At 45.9% G+C, this 16,141-nt stretch overlaps 1 protein-coding gene and 38 non-coding genes across 39 annotated transcripts in view; all 39 read right to left on the bottom strand.

The window, feature by feature from the left end:
• ptprz1b (protein tyrosine phosphatase receptor type Z1b) overlaps window positions 1-16,141 on the bottom strand; it is a 132,737-nt gene that overhangs the window by 84,942 nt on the left and 31,654 nt on the right. The gene's annotated exons all lie outside the window — the stretch shown is intronic.
• trnak-uuu (transfer RNA lysine (anticodon UUU)) lies at window positions 337-409 on the bottom strand. The gene has a single exon. It is a non-coding gene; the product is annotated as a tRNA-Lys (tRNA).
• Window positions 729-801, bottom strand: trnak-uuu (transfer RNA lysine (anticodon UUU)). The gene has a single exon. It is a non-coding gene; the product is annotated as a tRNA-Lys (tRNA).
• On the bottom strand, window positions 1,205-1,277 carry trnak-uuu (transfer RNA lysine (anticodon UUU)). Its single transcript has one exon. It is a non-coding gene; the product is annotated as a tRNA-Lys (tRNA).
• On the bottom strand, window positions 1,597-1,669 carry trnak-uuu (transfer RNA lysine (anticodon UUU)). The gene has a single exon. It is a non-coding gene; the product is annotated as a tRNA-Lys (tRNA).
• trnak-uuu (transfer RNA lysine (anticodon UUU)) lies at window positions 2,008-2,080 on the bottom strand. The gene has a single exon. It is a non-coding gene; the product is annotated as a tRNA-Lys (tRNA).
• trnak-uuu (transfer RNA lysine (anticodon UUU)) lies at window positions 2,400-2,472 on the bottom strand. The gene has a single exon. It is a non-coding gene; the product is annotated as a tRNA-Lys (tRNA).
• On the bottom strand, window positions 2,811-2,883 carry trnak-uuu (transfer RNA lysine (anticodon UUU)). The gene has a single exon. It is a non-coding gene; the product is annotated as a tRNA-Lys (tRNA).
• Window positions 3,222-3,294, bottom strand: trnak-uuu (transfer RNA lysine (anticodon UUU)). Its single transcript has one exon. It is a non-coding gene; the product is annotated as a tRNA-Lys (tRNA).
• On the bottom strand, window positions 3,614-3,686 carry trnak-uuu (transfer RNA lysine (anticodon UUU)). The gene has a single exon. It is a non-coding gene; the product is annotated as a tRNA-Lys (tRNA).
• Window positions 4,025-4,097, bottom strand: trnak-uuu (transfer RNA lysine (anticodon UUU)). The gene has a single exon. It is a non-coding gene; the product is annotated as a tRNA-Lys (tRNA).
• Window positions 4,417-4,489, bottom strand: trnak-uuu (transfer RNA lysine (anticodon UUU)). Its single transcript has one exon. It is a non-coding gene; the product is annotated as a tRNA-Lys (tRNA).
• trnak-uuu (transfer RNA lysine (anticodon UUU)) lies at window positions 4,893-4,965 on the bottom strand. Its single transcript has one exon. It is a non-coding gene; the product is annotated as a tRNA-Lys (tRNA).
• trnak-uuu (transfer RNA lysine (anticodon UUU)) lies at window positions 5,285-5,357 on the bottom strand. Its single transcript has one exon. It is a non-coding gene; the product is annotated as a tRNA-Lys (tRNA).
• trnak-uuu (transfer RNA lysine (anticodon UUU)) lies at window positions 5,696-5,768 on the bottom strand. Its single transcript has one exon. It is a non-coding gene; the product is annotated as a tRNA-Lys (tRNA).
• Window positions 6,088-6,160, bottom strand: trnak-uuu (transfer RNA lysine (anticodon UUU)). The gene has a single exon. It is a non-coding gene; the product is annotated as a tRNA-Lys (tRNA).
• On the bottom strand, window positions 6,499-6,571 carry trnak-uuu (transfer RNA lysine (anticodon UUU)). Its single transcript has one exon. It is a non-coding gene; the product is annotated as a tRNA-Lys (tRNA).
• trnak-uuu (transfer RNA lysine (anticodon UUU)) lies at window positions 6,910-6,982 on the bottom strand. Its single transcript has one exon. It is a non-coding gene; the product is annotated as a tRNA-Lys (tRNA).
• On the bottom strand, window positions 7,302-7,374 carry trnak-uuu (transfer RNA lysine (anticodon UUU)). Its single transcript has one exon. It is a non-coding gene; the product is annotated as a tRNA-Lys (tRNA).
• Window positions 7,694-7,766, bottom strand: trnak-uuu (transfer RNA lysine (anticodon UUU)). The gene has a single exon. It is a non-coding gene; the product is annotated as a tRNA-Lys (tRNA).
• On the bottom strand, window positions 8,105-8,177 carry trnak-uuu (transfer RNA lysine (anticodon UUU)). Its single transcript has one exon. It is a non-coding gene; the product is annotated as a tRNA-Lys (tRNA).
• trnak-uuu (transfer RNA lysine (anticodon UUU)) lies at window positions 8,497-8,569 on the bottom strand. The gene has a single exon. It is a non-coding gene; the product is annotated as a tRNA-Lys (tRNA).
• trnak-uuu (transfer RNA lysine (anticodon UUU)) lies at window positions 8,908-8,980 on the bottom strand. The gene has a single exon. It is a non-coding gene; the product is annotated as a tRNA-Lys (tRNA).
• On the bottom strand, window positions 9,319-9,391 carry trnak-uuu (transfer RNA lysine (anticodon UUU)). Its single transcript has one exon. It is a non-coding gene; the product is annotated as a tRNA-Lys (tRNA).
• trnak-uuu (transfer RNA lysine (anticodon UUU)) lies at window positions 9,711-9,783 on the bottom strand. Its single transcript has one exon. It is a non-coding gene; the product is annotated as a tRNA-Lys (tRNA).
• On the bottom strand, window positions 10,103-10,175 carry trnak-uuu (transfer RNA lysine (anticodon UUU)). The gene has a single exon. It is a non-coding gene; the product is annotated as a tRNA-Lys (tRNA).
• trnak-uuu (transfer RNA lysine (anticodon UUU)) lies at window positions 10,514-10,586 on the bottom strand. The gene has a single exon. It is a non-coding gene; the product is annotated as a tRNA-Lys (tRNA).
• Window positions 10,925-10,997, bottom strand: trnak-uuu (transfer RNA lysine (anticodon UUU)). Its single transcript has one exon. It is a non-coding gene; the product is annotated as a tRNA-Lys (tRNA).
• Window positions 11,336-11,408, bottom strand: trnak-uuu (transfer RNA lysine (anticodon UUU)). Its single transcript has one exon. It is a non-coding gene; the product is annotated as a tRNA-Lys (tRNA).
• trnak-uuu (transfer RNA lysine (anticodon UUU)) lies at window positions 11,728-11,800 on the bottom strand. Its single transcript has one exon. It is a non-coding gene; the product is annotated as a tRNA-Lys (tRNA).
• On the bottom strand, window positions 12,139-12,211 carry trnak-uuu (transfer RNA lysine (anticodon UUU)). Its single transcript has one exon. It is a non-coding gene; the product is annotated as a tRNA-Lys (tRNA).
• Window positions 12,531-12,603, bottom strand: trnak-uuu (transfer RNA lysine (anticodon UUU)). The gene has a single exon. It is a non-coding gene; the product is annotated as a tRNA-Lys (tRNA).
• trnak-uuu (transfer RNA lysine (anticodon UUU)) lies at window positions 12,923-12,995 on the bottom strand. Its single transcript has one exon. It is a non-coding gene; the product is annotated as a tRNA-Lys (tRNA).
• trnak-uuu (transfer RNA lysine (anticodon UUU)) lies at window positions 13,334-13,406 on the bottom strand. Its single transcript has one exon. It is a non-coding gene; the product is annotated as a tRNA-Lys (tRNA).
• Window positions 13,745-13,817, bottom strand: trnak-uuu (transfer RNA lysine (anticodon UUU)). Its single transcript has one exon. It is a non-coding gene; the product is annotated as a tRNA-Lys (tRNA).
• On the bottom strand, window positions 14,137-14,209 carry trnak-uuu (transfer RNA lysine (anticodon UUU)). The gene has a single exon. It is a non-coding gene; the product is annotated as a tRNA-Lys (tRNA).
• trnak-uuu (transfer RNA lysine (anticodon UUU)) lies at window positions 14,940-15,012 on the bottom strand. The gene has a single exon. It is a non-coding gene; the product is annotated as a tRNA-Lys (tRNA).
• trnak-uuu (transfer RNA lysine (anticodon UUU)) lies at window positions 15,351-15,423 on the bottom strand. Its single transcript has one exon. It is a non-coding gene; the product is annotated as a tRNA-Lys (tRNA).
• On the bottom strand, window positions 15,762-15,834 carry trnak-uuu (transfer RNA lysine (anticodon UUU)). The gene has a single exon. It is a non-coding gene; the product is annotated as a tRNA-Lys (tRNA).

The raw sequence follows: 16,141 nt of genomic DNA, 5'->3' as shown, positions 1-16,141 counted from the left end.
CGAAAAAGGTATGTTTTCTCGCGAAAGTGTGTTCGGGAGAAAACCAAAAGAACTCTGTCCATTTCCTCAGATTCTGGACTGGGGGAGGGTTAACGCAAAGATGCATGTAGCCGTAGAAAACCACAGGTTAAAGGCAAATCTGAATGTGCTGAGGACTAACCAAATTCATAACTCACTGATGGCCACAGGGAGACTTCGATTTATAACTGCTGGCAGTAACATATAGGCTTCCTGTACATGCGGTCGGCCAAATGTACCAATCATCCAGGCAACAAGCACACTGTGGACCTCCGACAACGATAGTGAACTGAACAGTCAAACCAACATTAAACTTGACGCCTGAACAGGGACTTGAATCCTGGAGCCTCCGATTAAAAGTCTGATGCTCTACCGACTGAGCCATCCAGGCTTCGAAAAAGGTATGTTTTCTCGCGAAAGTGTGTTCAGGAGAAAACCAAAAGAACTTTGTCCATTTCCTCAGATTCTGGACTGGGGGAGGGTTGACGCAAAGTTGCATGTAGCCGTAGAAAACCACAGGTTAAAGGGAAATCTGAATGTGCTGAGGACTAACCAAATTCATAACTCACTCGATTTATAACTGCTGGCAGTAACATATAGGCTTCCTGTACATGCGGTCGGCCAAATGTACCAATCATCCAGGCAACAAGCACACTGTGGACCTCCGACAACGATAGTGACCTGAATAGTCACACCAACATTAAACTTGACGCCTGAACAGGGACTTGAACCCTGGACCCTCAGATTAAAAGTCTGATGCTCTACCGACTGAGCCATCCAGGCTTCGAAAAAGGTATGTTTTCTCGCGAAAGTGTGTTCGGGAGAAAACGAAAAGAACTTTGTCCATTTCCTCAGATTCTGGACTGGGGGAGGGTTGATGCAAAGTTGCATGTAGCCTTAGAAAACCACAGGTTAAAGGCAAATCTGAATGTGCTGAGGACTAACCAAATTCATAACTCACTGATGGCCACAGGGAGACTTCGATTTATAACTGCTGGCAGTAACATATATGCTTCCAGTACATGCGGTCGGCCAAATGTACCAATCATCCAGGCAACAAGCACACTCTGCACGTCCGACAACAACAGTGAACTGAACAGTCACACCAACATTTCCAGGCAACAAGCACACTCTGCACGTCCGACAACAACAGTGAACTGAACAGTCACACCAACATTAAACTTGACACCTGAACAGGGACTTGAACCCTGGACCCTCAGATTAAAAGTCTGATGCTCTACCGACTGAGCCATCCAGGCTTCGAAAAAGGTATGTTTTCTCGCGAAAGTGTGTTCAGGAGAAAACCAAAAGAACTTTGTCCATTTCCTCAGATTCTGGACTGGGGGAGGGTTGACGCAAAGTTGCATGTAGCCGTAGAAAACCACAGGTTAAAGGGAAATCTGAATGTGCTGAGGACTAACCAAATTCATAACTCACTCGATTTATAACTGCTGGCAGTAACATATAGGCTTCCTGTACATGCGGTCGGCCAAATGTACCAATCATCCAGGCAACAAGCACACTGTGGACCTCCGACAACGATAGTGAACTGAATAGTCACACCAACATTAAACTTGACGCCTGAACAGGGACTTGAACCCTGGACCCTCAGATTAAAAGTCTGATGCTCTACCGACTGAGCCATCAAGGCTTCGAAAAAGGTATGTTTTCTCGCGAAAGTGTGTTCGGGAGAAAACCAAAAGAACTCTGTCCATTTCCTCAGATTCTGGACTGGGGGAGGGTTAACGCAAAGATGCATGTAGCCGTAGAAAACCACAGGTTAAAGGCAAATCTGAATGTGCTGAGGACTAACCAAATTCATAACTCACTGATGGCCACAGGGAGACTTCGATTTATAACTGCTGGCAGTAACATATAGGCTTCCTGTACATGCGGTCGGCCAAATGTCCCAATCATCCAGGCAACAAGCACACTGTGGACCTCCGACAACGATAGTGAACTGAACAGTCAAACCAACATTAAACTTGACGCCTGAACAGGGACTTGAATCCTGGAGCCTCCGATTAAAAGTCTGATGCTCTACCGACTGAGCCATCCAGGCTTCGAAAAAGGTATGTTTTCTCGCGAAAGTGTGTTCAGGAGAAAACCAAAAGAACTTTGTCCATTTCCTCAGATTCTGGACTGGGGGAGGGTTGACGCAAAGTTGCATGTAGCCGTAGAAAACCACAGGTTAAAGGGAAATCTGAATGTGCTGAGGACTAACCAAATTCATAACTCACTCGATTTATAACTGCTGGCAGTAACATATAGGCTTCCTGTACATGCGGTCGGCCAAATGTACCAATCATCCAGGCAACAAGCACACTGTGTACCTCCGACAACGATAGTGACCTGAATAGTCACACCAACATTAAACTTGACGCCTGAACAGGGACTTGAACCCTGGACCCTCAGATTAAAAGTCTGATGCTCTACCGACTGAGCCATCCAGGCTTCGAAAAAGGTATGTTTTCTCGCAAAAGTATGTTCGGGAGAAAACCAAAAGAACTTTGTCCATTTCCTCAGATTCTGGACTGGGGGAGGGTTGACGCAAAGTTGCATGTAGCCGTAGAAAACCACAGGTTTAAGGCAAATCTGAATGTGCTGAGGACTAACCAAATTCATAACTCACTGATGGCCACAGGGAGACTTCGATTTATAACTGCTGGCAGTAACATATAGGCTTCCAGTACATGCGGTCGGCCAAATGTACCAATCATCCAGGCAACAAGCACACTCTGCACGTCCGACAACAACAGTGAACTGAACAGTCACACCAACATTAAACTTCACACCTGAACAGGGACTTGAACCCTGGACCCTCAGATTAAAAGTCTGATGCTCTACCGACTGAGCCATCCAGGCTTCGAAAAAGGTATGTTTTCTCGCGAAAGTGTGTTCAGGAGAAAACCAAAAGAACTTTGTCCATTTCCTCAGATTCTGGACTGGGGGAGGGTTGACGCAAAGTTGCATGTAGCCGTAGAAAACCACAGGTTAAAGGGAAATCTGAATGTGCTGAGCACTAACCAAATTCATAACTCACTGATGGCCACAGGGAGACTTCGATTTATAACTGCTGGCAGTAACATATAGGCTTCCAGTACATGCGGTTGGCCAAATGTACCAATCATCCAGGCAACAAGCACACTGTGGACCTCCGACAATGATAGTGAACTGAATAGTCACACCAACATTAAACTTGACGCCTGAACAGGGACTTGAACCCTGGACCCTCAGATTAAAAGTCTGATGCTCTACCGACTGAGCCATCCAGGCTTCGAAAAAGGTATGTTTTCTCGCGAAAGTGTGTTCAGGAGAAAACCAAAAGAACTTTGTCCATTTCCTCAGATTCTGGACTGGGGGAGGGTTGACGCAAAGTTGCATGTAGCCGTAGAAAACCACAGGTTAAAGGGAAATCTGAATGTGCTGAGGACTAACCAAATTCATAACTCACTCGATTTATAACTGCTGGCAGTAACATATAGGCTTCCTGTACATGCGGTCGGCCAAATGTACCAATCATCCAGGGAACAAGCACACTGTGGACCTCCGACAACGATAGTGAACTGAATAGTCACACCAACATTAAACTTGACGCCTAAACAGGGACTTGAACCCTGGACCCTCAGATTAAAAGTCTGATGCTCTACCGACTGAGCCATCCAGGCTTCGAAAAAGGTATGTTTTCTCGCGAAAGTGTGTTCGGGAGAAAACCAAAAGAACTCTGTCCATTTCCTCAGATTCTGGACTGGGGGAGGGTTAACGCAAAGATGCATGTAGCCGTAGAAAACCACAGGTTAAAGGCAAATCTGAATGTGCTGAGGACTAACCAAATTCATAACTCACTGATGGCCACAGGGAGACTTCGATTTATAACTGCTGGCAGTAACATATAGGCTTCCTGTACATGCGGTCGGCCAAATGTACCAATCATCCAGGCAACAAGCACACTGTGGACCTCCGACAACGATAGTGAACTGAACAGTCAAACCAACATTAAACTTGACGCCTGAACAGGGACTTGAATCCTGGAGCCTCCGATTAAAAGTCTGATGCTCTACCGACTGAGCCATCCAGGCTTCGAAAAAGGTATGTTTTCTCGCGAAAGTGTGTTCAGGAGAAAACCAAAAGAACTTTGTCCATTTCCTCAGATTCTGGACTGGGGGAGGGTTGACGCAAAGTTGCATGTAGCCGTAGAAAACCACAGGTTAAAGGGAAATCTGAATGTGCTGAGGACTAACCAAATTCATAACTCACTCGATTTATAACTGCTGGCAGTAACATATAGGCTTCCTGTACATGCGGTCGGCCAAATGTACCAATCATCCAGGCAACAAGCACACTGTGGACCTCCGACAACGATAGTGACCTGAATAGTCACACCAACATTAAACTTGACGCCTGAACAGGGACTTGAACCCTGGACCCTCAGATTAAAAGTCTGATGCTCTACCGACTGAGCCATCCAGGCTTCGAAAAAGGTATGTTTTCTCGCGAAAGTGTGTTCGGGAGAAAACGAAAAGAACTTTGTCCATTTCCTCAGATTCTGGACTGGGGGAGGGTTGATGCAAAGTTGCATGTAGCCTTAGAAAACCACAGGTTAAAGGCAAATCTGAATGTGCTGAGGACTAACCAAATTCATAACTCACTGATGGCCACAGGGAGACTTCGATTTATAACTGCTGGCAGTAACATATATGCTTCCAGTACATGCGGTCGGCCAAATGTACCAATCATCCAGGCAACAAGCACACTCTGCACGTCCGACAACAACAGTGAACTGAACAGTCACACCAACATTTCCAGGCAACAAGCACACTCTGCACGTCCGACAACAACAGTGAACTGAACAGTCACACCAACATTAAACTTGACACCTGAACAGGGACTTGAACCCTGGACCCTCAGATTAAAAGTCTGATGCTCTACCGACTGAGCCATCCAGGCTTCGAAAAAGGTATGTTTTCTCGCGAAAGTGTGTTCAGGAGAAAACCAAAAGAACTTTGTCCATTTCCTCAGATTCTGGACTGGGGGAGGGTTGACGCAAAGTTGCATGTAGCCGTAGAAAACCACAGGTTAAAGGGAAATCTGAATGTGCTGAGGACTAACCAAATTCATAACTCACTCGATTTATAACTGCTGGCAGTAACATATAGGCTTCCTGTACATGCGGTCGGCCAAATGTACCAATCATCCAGGCAACAAGCACACTGTGGACCTCCGACAACGATAGTGAACTGAATAGTCACACCAACATTAAACTTGACGCCTGAACAGGGACTTGAACCCTGGACCCTCAGATTAAAAGTCTGATGCTCTACCGACTGAGCCATCAAGGCTTCGAAAAAGGTATGTTTTCTCGCGAAAGTGTGTTCGGGAGAAAACCAAAAGAACTCTGTCCATTTCCTCAGATTCTGGACTGGGGGAGGGTTAACGCAAAGATGCATGTAGCCGTAGAAAACCACAGGTTAAAGGCAAATCTGAATGTGCTGAGGACTAACCAAATTCATAACTCACTGATGGCCACAGGGAGACTTCGATTTATAACTGCTGGCAGTAACATATAGGCTTCCTGTACATGCGGTCGGCCAAATGTCCCAATCATCCAGGCAACAAGCACACTGTGGACCTCCGACAACGATAGTGAACTGAACAGTCAAACCAACATTAAACTTGACGCCTGAACAGGGACTTGAATCCTGGAGCCTCCGATTAAAAGTCTGATGCTCTACCGACTGAGCCATCCAGGCTTCGAAAAAGGTATGTTTTCTCGCGAAAGTGTGTTCAGGAGAAAACCAAAAGAACTTTGTCCATTTCCTCAGATTCTGGACTGGGGGAGGGTTGACGCAAAGTTGCATGTAGCCGTAGAAAACCACAGGTTAAAGGGAAATCTGAATGTGCTGAGGACTAACCAAATTCATAACTCACTCGATTTATAACTGCTGGCAGTAACATATAGGCTTCCTGTACATGCGGTCGGCCAAATGTACCAATCATCCAGGCAACAAGCACACTGTGTACCTCCGACAACGATAGTGACCTGAATAGTCACACCAACATTAAACTTGACGCCTGAACAGGGACTTGAACCCTGGACCCTCAGATTAAAAGTCTGATGCTCTACCGACTGAGCCATCCAGGCTTCGAAAAAGGTATGTTTTCTCGCAAAAGTATGTTCGGGAGAAAACCAAAAGAACTTTGTCCATTTCCTCAGATTCTGGACTGGGGGAGGGTTGACGCAAAGTTGCATGTAGCCGTAGAAAACCACAGGTTTAAGGCAAATCTGAATGTGCTGAGGACTAACCAAATTCATAACTCACTGATGGCCACAGGGAGACTTCGATTTATAACTGCTGGCAGTAACATATAGGCTTCCAGTACATGCGGTCGGCCAAATGTACCAATCATCCAGGCAACAAGCACACTCTGCACGTCCGACAACAACAGTGAACTGAACAGTCACACCAACATTAAACTTCACACCTGAACAGGGACTTGAACCCTGGACCCTCAGATTAAAAGTCTGATGCTCTACCGACTGAGCCATCCAGGCTTCGAAAAAGGTATGTTTTCTCGCGAAAGTGTGTTCAGGAGAAAACCAAAAGAACTTTGTCCATTTCCTCAGATTCTGGACTGGGGGAGGGTTGACGCAAAGTTGCATGTAGCCGTAGAAAACCACAGGTTAAAGGGAAATCTGAATGTGCTGAGCACTAACCAAATTCATAACTCACTGATGGCCACAGGGAGACTTCGATTTATAACTGCTGGCAGTAACATATAGGCTTCCAGTACATGCGGTTGGCCAAATGTACCAATCATCCAGGCAACAAGCACACTGTGGACCTCCGACAATGATAGTGAACTGAATAGTCACACCAACATTAAACTTGACGCCTGAACAGGGACTTGAACCCTGGACCCTCAGATTAAAAGTCTGATGCTCTACCGACTGAGCCATCCAGGCTTCGAAAAAGGTATGTTTTCTCGCGAAAGTGTGTTCGGGAGAAAACCAAAATGACTTTGTCCATTTCCTCAGATTCTGGACTGGGGGAGGGTTGACGCAAAGTTGCATGTAGCCGTAGAAAACCACAGGTTAAAGGGAAATCTGAATGTGCTGAGGACTAACCAAATTCATAACTCACTCGATTTATAACTGCTGGCAGTAACATATAGGCTTCCTGTACATGCGGTCGGCCAAATGTCCCAATCATCCAGGCAACAAGCACACTGTGGACCTCCGACAACGATAGTGAACTGAACAGTCAAACCAACATTAAACTTGACGCCTGAACAGGGACTTGAATCCTGGAGCCTCCGATTAAAAGTCTGATGCTCTACCGACTGAGCCATCCAGGCTTCGAAAAAGGTATGTTTTCTCGCGAAAGTGTGTTCAGGAGAAAACCAAAAGAACTTTGTCCATTTCCTCAGATTCTGGACTGGGGGAGGGTTGACGCAAAGTTGCATGTAGCCGTAGAAAACCACAGGTTAAAGGGAAATCTGAATGTGCTGAGGACTAACCAAATTCATAACTCACTCGATTTATAACTGCTGGCAGTAACATATAGGCTTCCTGTACATGCGGTCGGCCAAATGTACCAATCATCCAGGCAACAAGCACACTGTGGACCTCCGACAACGATAGTGAACTGAATAGTCACACCAACATTAAACTTGACGCCTGAACAGGGACTTGAACCCTGGACCCTCAGATTAAAAGTCTGATGCTCTACCGACTGAGCCATCAAGGCTTCGAAAAAGGTATGTTTTCTCGCGAAAGTGTGTTCGGGAGAAAACCAAAAGAACTCTGTCCATTTCCTCAGATTCTGGACTGGGGGAGGGTTAACGCAAAGATGCATGTAGCCGTAGAAAACCACAGGTTAAAGGCAAATCTGAATGTGCTGAGGACTAACCAAATTCATAACTCACTGATGGCCACAGGGAGACTTCGATTTATAACTGCTGGCAGTAACATATAGGCTTCCTGTACATGCGGTCGGCCAAATGTCCCAATCATCCAGGCAACAAGCACACTGTGGACCTCCGACAACGATAGTGAACTGAACAGTCAAACCAACATTAAACTTGACGCCTGAACAGGGACTTGAATCCTGGAGCCTCCGATTAAAAGTCTGATGCTCTACCGACTGAGCCATCCAGGCTTCGAAAAAGGTATGTTTTCTCGCGAAAGTGTGTTCAGGAGAAAACCAAAAGAACTTTGTCCATTTCCTCAGATTCTGGACTGGGGGAGGGTTGACGCAAAGTTGCATGTAGCCGTAGAAAACCACAGGTTAAAGGGAAATCTGAATGTGCTGAGGACTAACCAAATTCATAACTCACTCGATTTATAACTGCTGGCAGTAACATATAGGCTTCCTGTACATGCGGTCGGCCAAATGTACCAATCATCCAGGCAACAAGCACACTGTGTACCTCCGACAACGATAGTGACCTGAATAGTCACACCAACATTAAACTTGACGCCTGAACAGGGACTTGAACCCTGGACCCTCAGATTAAAAGTCTGATGCTCTACCGACTGAGCCATCCAGGCTTCGAAAAAGGTATGTTTTCTCGCAAAAGTATGTTCGGGAGAAAACCAAAAGAACTTTGTCCATTTCCTCAGATTCTGGACTGGGGGAGGGTTGACGCAAAGTTGCATGTAGCCGTAGAAAACCACAGGTTTAAGGCAAATCTGAATGTGCTGAGGACTAACCAAATTCATAACTCACTGATGGCCACAGGGAGACTTCGATTTATAACTGCTGGCAGTAACATATAGGCTTCCAGTACATGCGGTCGGCCAAATGTACCAATCATCCAGGCAACAAGCACACTCTGCACGTCCGACAACAACAGTGAACTGAACAGTCACACCAACATTAAACTTCACACCTGAACAGGGACTTGAACCCTGGACCCTCAGATTAAAAGTCTGATGCTCTACCGACTGAGCCATCCAGGCTTCGAAAAAGGTATGTTTTCTCGCGAAAGTGTGTTCAGGAGAAAACCAAAAGAACTTTGTCCATTTCCTCAGATTCTGGACTGGGGGAGGGTTGACGCAAAGTTGCATGTAGCCGTAGAAAACCACAGGTTAAAGGGAAATCTGAATGTGCTGAGCACTAACCAAATTCATAACTCACTGATGGCCACAGGGAGACTTCGATTTATAACTGCTGGCAGTAACATATAGGCTTCCAGTACATGCGGTTGGCCAAATGTACCAATCATCCAGGCAACAAGCACACTGTGGACCTCCGACAATGATAGTGAACTGAATAGTCACACCAACATTAAACTTGACGCCTGAACAGGGACTTGAACCCTGGACCCTCAGATTAAAAGTCTGATGCTCTACCGACTGAGCCATCCAGGCTTCGAAAAAGGTATGTTTTCTCGCGAAAGTGTGTTCGGGAGAAAACCAAAATGACTTTGTCCATTTCCTCAGATTCTGGACTGGGGGAGGGTTGACGCAAAGTTGCATGTAGCCGTAGAAAACCACAGGTTAAAGGGAAATCTGAATGTGCTGAGGACTAACCAAATTCATAACTCACTCGATTTATAACTGCTGGCAGTAACATATAGGCTTCCTGTACATGCGGTCGGCCAAATGTCCCAATCATCCAGGCAACAAGCACACTGTGGACCTCCGACAACGATAGTGAACTGAACAGTCAAACCAACATTAAACTTGACGCCTGAACAGGGACTTGAATCCTGGAGCCTCCGATTAAAAGTCTGATGCTCTACCGACTGAGCCATCCAGGCTTCGAAAAAGGTATGTTTTCTCGCGAAAGTGTGTTCAGGAGAAAACCAAAAGAACTTTGTCCATTTCCTCAGATTCTGGACTGGGGGAGGGTTGACGCAAAGTTGCATGTAGCCGTAGAAAACCACAGGTTAAAGGGAAATCTGAATGTGCTGAGGACTAACCAAATTCATAACTCACTCGATTTATAACTGCTGGCAGTAACATATAGGCTTCCTGTACATGCGGTCGGCCAAATGTACCAATCATCCAGGCAACAAGCACACTGTGTACCTCCGACAACGATAGTGACCTGAATAGTCACACCAACATTAAACTTGACGCCTGAACAGGGACTTGAACCCTGGACCCTCAGATTAAAAGTCTGATGCTCTACCGACTGAGCCATCCAGGCTTCGAAAAAGGTATGTTTTCTCGCAAAAGTATGTTCGGGAGAAAACCAAAAGAACTTTGTCCATTTCCTCAGATTCTGGACTGGGGGAGGGTTGACGCAAAGTTGCATGTAGCCGTAGAAAACCACAGGTTTAAGGCAAATCTGAATGTGCTGAGGACTAACCAAATTCATAACTCACTGATGGCCACAGGGAGACTTCGATTTATAACTGCTGGCAGTAACATATAGGCTTCCAGTACATGCGGTCGGCCAAATGTACCAATCATCCAGGCAACAAGCACACTCTGCACGTCCGACAACAACAGTGAACTGAACAGTCACACCAACATTAAACTTCACACCTGAACAGGGACTTGAACCCTGGACCCTCAGATTAAAAGTCTGATGCTCTACCGACTGAGCCATCCAGGCTTCGAAAAAGGTATGTTTTCTCGCGAAAGTGTGTTCAGGAGAAAACCAAAAGAACTTTGTCCATTTCCTCAGATTCTGGACTGGGGGAGGGTTGACGCAAAGTTGCATGTAGCCGTAGAAAACCACAGGTTAAAGGGAAATCTGAATGTGCTGAGCACTAACCAAATTCATAACTCACTGATGGCCACAGGGAGACTTCGATTTATAACTGCTGGCAGTAACATATAGGCTTCCAGTACATGCGGTTGGCCAAATGTACCAATCATCCAGGCAACAAGCACACTGTGGACCTCCGACAACGATAGTGAACTGAATAGTCACACCAACATTAAACTTGACGCCTGAACAGGGACTTGAACCCTGGACCCTCAGATTAAAAGTCTGATGCTCTACCGACTGAGCCATCCAGGCTTCGAAAAAGGTATGTTTTCTCGCGAAAGTGTGTTCGGGAGAAAACCAAAAGAACTTTGTCCATTTCCTCAGATTCTGGACTGGGGGAGGGTTGACGCAAAGTTGCATGTAGCCGTAGAAAACCACAGGTTAAAGGGAAATCTGAATGTGCTGAGCACTAACCAAATTCATAACTCACTGATGGCCACAGGGAGACTTCGATTTATAACTGCTGGCAGTAACATATAGGCTTCCAGTACATGCGGTTGGCCAAATGTACCAATCATCCAGGCAACAAGCACACTGTGGACCTCCGACAACGATAGTGAACTGAATAGTCACACCAACATTAAACTTGACGCCTGAACAGGGACTTGAACCCTGGACCCTCAGATTAAAAGTCTGATGCTCTACCGACTGAGCCATCCAGGCTTCGAAAAAGGTATGTTTTCTCGCGAAAGTGTGTTCGGGAGAAAACCAAAATGACTTTGTCCATTTCCTCAGATTCTGGACTGGGGGAGGGTTGACGCAAAGTTGCATGTAGCCGTAGAAAACCACAGGTTAAAGGGAAATCTGAATGTGCTGAGGACTAACCAAATTCATAACTCACTCGATTTATAACTGCTGGCAGTAACATATAGGCTTCCTGTACATGCGGTCGGCCAAATGTACCAATCATCCAGGCAACAAGCACACTGTGGACCTCCGACAACGATAGTGAACTGAATAGTCACACCAACATTAAACTTGACGCCTGAACAGGGACTTGAACCCTGGACCCTCAGATTAAAAGTCTGATGCTCTACCGACTGAGCCATCCAGGCTTCGAAAAAGGTATGTTTTCTCGCGAAAGTGTGTTCGGGAGAAAACCAAAAGAACTCTGTCCATTTCCTCAGATTCTGGACTGGGGGAGGGTTAACGCAAAGATTCATGTAGCCGTAGAAAACCACAGGTTAAAGGGAAATCTGAATGTGCTGAGGACTAACCAAATTCATAACTCACTGATGGCCACAGGGAGACTTCGATTTATAACTGCTGGCAGTAACATATAGGCTTCCAGTACATGCGGTTGGCCAAATGTACCAATCATCCAGGCAACAAGCACACTGTGGACCTCCGACAACGATAGTGAACTGAATAGTCACACCAACATTAAACCTGACGCCTGAACAGGGACTTGAACCCTGGACCCTCAGATTAAAAGTCTGATGCTCTACCGACTGAGCCATCCAGGCTTCGAAAAAGGTATGTTTTCTCGCGAAAGTGTGTTCGGGAGAAAACCAAAATAACTTTGTCCATTTCCTCAGATTCTGGACTGGGGGAGGGTTGACGCAAAGTTGCATGTAGCCGTAGAAAACCACAGGTTAAAGGGAAATCTGTATGTGCTGAGGACTAACCAAATTCATAACTCACTCGATTTATAACTGCTGGCAGTAACATATATGCTTCCAGTACATGCGGTCGGCCAAATGTACCAATCATCCAGGCAACAAGCACACTCTGCACGTCCGACAACAATAGTGAACTGAACAGTCACACCAACATTAAACTTGACACCTGAACAGGGACTTGAACCCTGGACCCTCAGATTAAAAGTCTGATGCTCTACCGACTGAGCCATCCAGGCTTAGAAAAAGGTATGTTTTCTCGCGAAAGTGTGTTCGGGAGAAAACCAAAAGAACTTTGTCCATTTCCTCAGATTCTGGACTGGGGGAGGGTTGACGCAAAGTTGCATGTAGCCGTAGAAAACCACAGGTTAAAGGGAAATCTGAATGTGCTGAGGACTAACCAAATTCATAACTCACTCGATTTATAACTGCTGGCAGTAACATATAGGCTTCCTGTACATGCGGTCGGCCAAATGTACCAATCATCCAGGCAACAAGCACACTGTGGACCTCCGACAACGATAGTGAACTGAACAGTCAAACCAACATTAAACTTGACGCCTGAACAGGGACTTGAATCCTGGAGCCTCCGATTAAAAGTCTGATGCTCTACCGACTGAGCCATCCAGGCTTCGAAAAAGGTATGTTTTCTCGCGAAAGTGTGTTCAGGAGAAAACCAAAAGAACTTTGTCCATTTCCTCAGATTCTGGACTGGGGGAGGGTTGACGCAAAGTTGCATGTAGCCGTAGAAAACCACAGGTTAAAGGGAAATCTGAATGTGCTGAGGACTAACCAAATTCATAACTCACTGATGGCCACAGGGAGACTTCGATTTATAACTGCTGGCAGTAACATATAGGCTTCCAGTACATGCGGTCGGCCAAATGTACCAATCATCCAGGCAACAAGCACACTCTGCACGTCCGACAACAACAGTGAACTGAACAGTCATACCAACATTAAACTTGACACCTGAACAGGGACTTGAACCCTGGACCCTCAGATTAAAAGTCTGATGCTCTACCGACTGAGCCATCCAGGCTTCGAAAAAGGTATGTTTTCTCGCGAAAGTGTGTTCAGGAGAAAACCAAAAGAACTTTGTCCATTTCCTCAGATTCTGGACTGGGGGAGGGTTGACGCAAAGTTGCATGTAGCCGTAGAAAACCACAGGTTAAAGGGAAATCTGAATGTGCTGAGGACTAACCAAATTCATAACTCACTGATGGCCACAGGGAGACTTCGATTTATAACTGCTGGCAGTAACATATAGGCTTCCAGTACATGCGGTTGGCCAAATGTACCAATCATCCAGGCAACAAGCACACTGTGGACCTCCGACAACGATAGTGAACTGAATAGTCACACCAACATTAAACTTGACGCCTGAACAGGGACTTGAACCCTGGACCCTCAGATTAAAAGTCTGATGCTCTACCGACTGAGCCATCCAGGCTTCGAAAAAGGTATGTTTTCTCGCGAAAGTGTGCTCGGGAGAAAACCAAAATAACTTTGTCCATTTCCTCAGATTCTGGACTGGGGGTGGGTTGACGCAAAGTTGCATGTAGCCGTAGAAAACCACAGGTTAAAGGGAAATCTGAATGTGCTGAGGACTAACCAAATTCATAACTCACTCGATTTATAACTGCTGGCAGTAACATATAGGCTTCCTGTACATGCGGTCGGCCAAATGTACCAATCATCCAGGGAACAAGCACACTGTGGACCTCCGACAACGATAGTGAACTGAATAGTCACACCAACATTAAACTTGACGCCTGAACAGGGACTTGAACCCTGGACCCTCAGATTAAAAGTCTGATGCTCTACCGACTGAGCCATCCAGGCTTCGAAAAAGGTATGTTTTCTCGCGAAAGTGTGTTCGGGAGAAAACCAAAATAACTCTGTCCATTTCCTCAGATTCTGGACTGGGGGAGGGTTAACGCAAAGATGCATGTAGCCGTAGAAAACCACAGGTTAAAGGCAAATCTGAATGTGCTGAGGACTAACCAAATTCATAACTCAATGATGGCCACAGGGAGACTTCGATTTATAACTGCTGGCAGTAACATATAGGCTTCCTGTACATGCGGTCGGCCAAATGTACCAATCATCCAGGCAACAAGCACACTGTGGACCTCCGACAACGATAGTGAACTGAACAGTCAAACCAACATTAAACTTGATGCCTGAAAAGGGACTTGAATCCTGGAGCCTCCGATTAAAAGTCTGATGCTCTACCGACTGAGCCATCCAGGCTTCGAAAAAGGTATGTTTTCTCGCGAAAGTGTGTTCAGGAGAAAACCAAAAGAACTTTGTCCATTTCCTCAGATTCTGGACTGGGGGAGGGTTGACGCAAAGTTGCATGTAGCCGTAGAAAACCACAGGTTAAAGGGAAATCTGAATGTGCTGAGGACTAACCAAATTCATAACTCACTCGATTTATAACTGCTGGCAGTAACATATAGGCTTCCTGTACATGCGGTCGGCCAAATGTACCAATCATCCAGGCAACAAGCACACTGTGGACCTCCGACAACGATAGTGACCTGAATAGTCACACCAACATTAAACTTGACGCCTGAACAGGGACTTGAACGCTGGACCCTCAGATTAAAAGTCTGATGCTCTACCGACTGAGCCATCCAGGCTTTGAAAAGTGTATGTTTTCTCGCGAAAGTGTGTTCAGGAGAAAACCAAAAGAACTTTGTCCATTTCCTCAGATTCTGGACTGGGGGAGGGTTGACGCAAAGTTGCATGTAGCCGTAGAAAACCACAGGTTAAAGGGAAATCTGAATGTGCTGAGGACTAACCAAATTCATAACTCACTGATGGCCACAGGGAGACTTCGATTTATAACTGCTGGCAGTAACATATAGGCTTCCTGTACATGCGGTCGGCCAAATGTACCAATCATCCAGGCAACAAGCACACTGTGGACCTCCGACAACGATAGTGAACTGAACAGTCAAACCAACATTAAACTTGACGCCTGAACAGGGACTTGAATCCTGGAGCCTCCGATTAAAAGTCTGATGCTCTACCGACTGAGCCATCCAGGCTTCGAAAAAGGTATGTTTTCTCGCGAAAGTGTGTTCAGGAGAAAACCAAAAGAACTTTGTCCATTTCCTCAGATTCTGGACTGGGGGAGGGTTGACGCAAAGTTGCATGTAGCCGCAGAAAACCACAGGTTAAAGGGAAATCTGAATGTGCTGAGGACTAACCAAATTCATAACTCACTGATGGCCACAGGGAGACTTCGATTTATAACTGCTGGCAGTAACATATAGGCTTCCAGTACATGCGGTCGGCCAAATGTACCAATCATCCAGGCAACAAGCACACTGTGGACCTCCGACAACGATAGTGAACTGAATAGTCACACCAACATTAAACTTGACGCCTGAACAGGGACTTGAACCCTGGACCCTCAGATTAAAAGTCTGATGCTCTACCGACTGAGCCATCCAGGCTTCGAAAAAGGTATGTTTTCTCGCGAAAGTGTGTTCGGGAGAAAACCAAAAGAACTTTGTCCATTTCCTCAGATTCTGGACTAGGGGAGGGTTGACGCAAAGTTGCATGTAGCCGTAGAAAACCACAGGTTAAAGGGAAATCTGAATGTGCTGAGGACTAACCAAATTCATAACTCACTGATGGCCACAGGTAGACTTCGATTTATAACTGCTGGCAGTAACATATAGGCTTCCAGTACATGCGGTCGGCCAAATGTACCAATCATCCAGGTAACAAGCACACTGTGGACCTCCGACAACGATAGTG

Source organism: Anarhichas minor, unplaced genomic scaffold, assembly GCF_050575085.1.
Source record: "Anarhichas minor isolate MPS153535 unplaced genomic scaffold, ASM5057508v1 ptg000055l, whole genome shotgun sequence".
Taxonomy (NCBI): Eukaryota; Metazoa; Chordata; class Actinopteri; order Perciformes; family Anarhichadidae; genus Anarhichas; species Anarhichas minor.
This window is presented reverse-complemented; position numbering and strand designations above follow the sequence as displayed.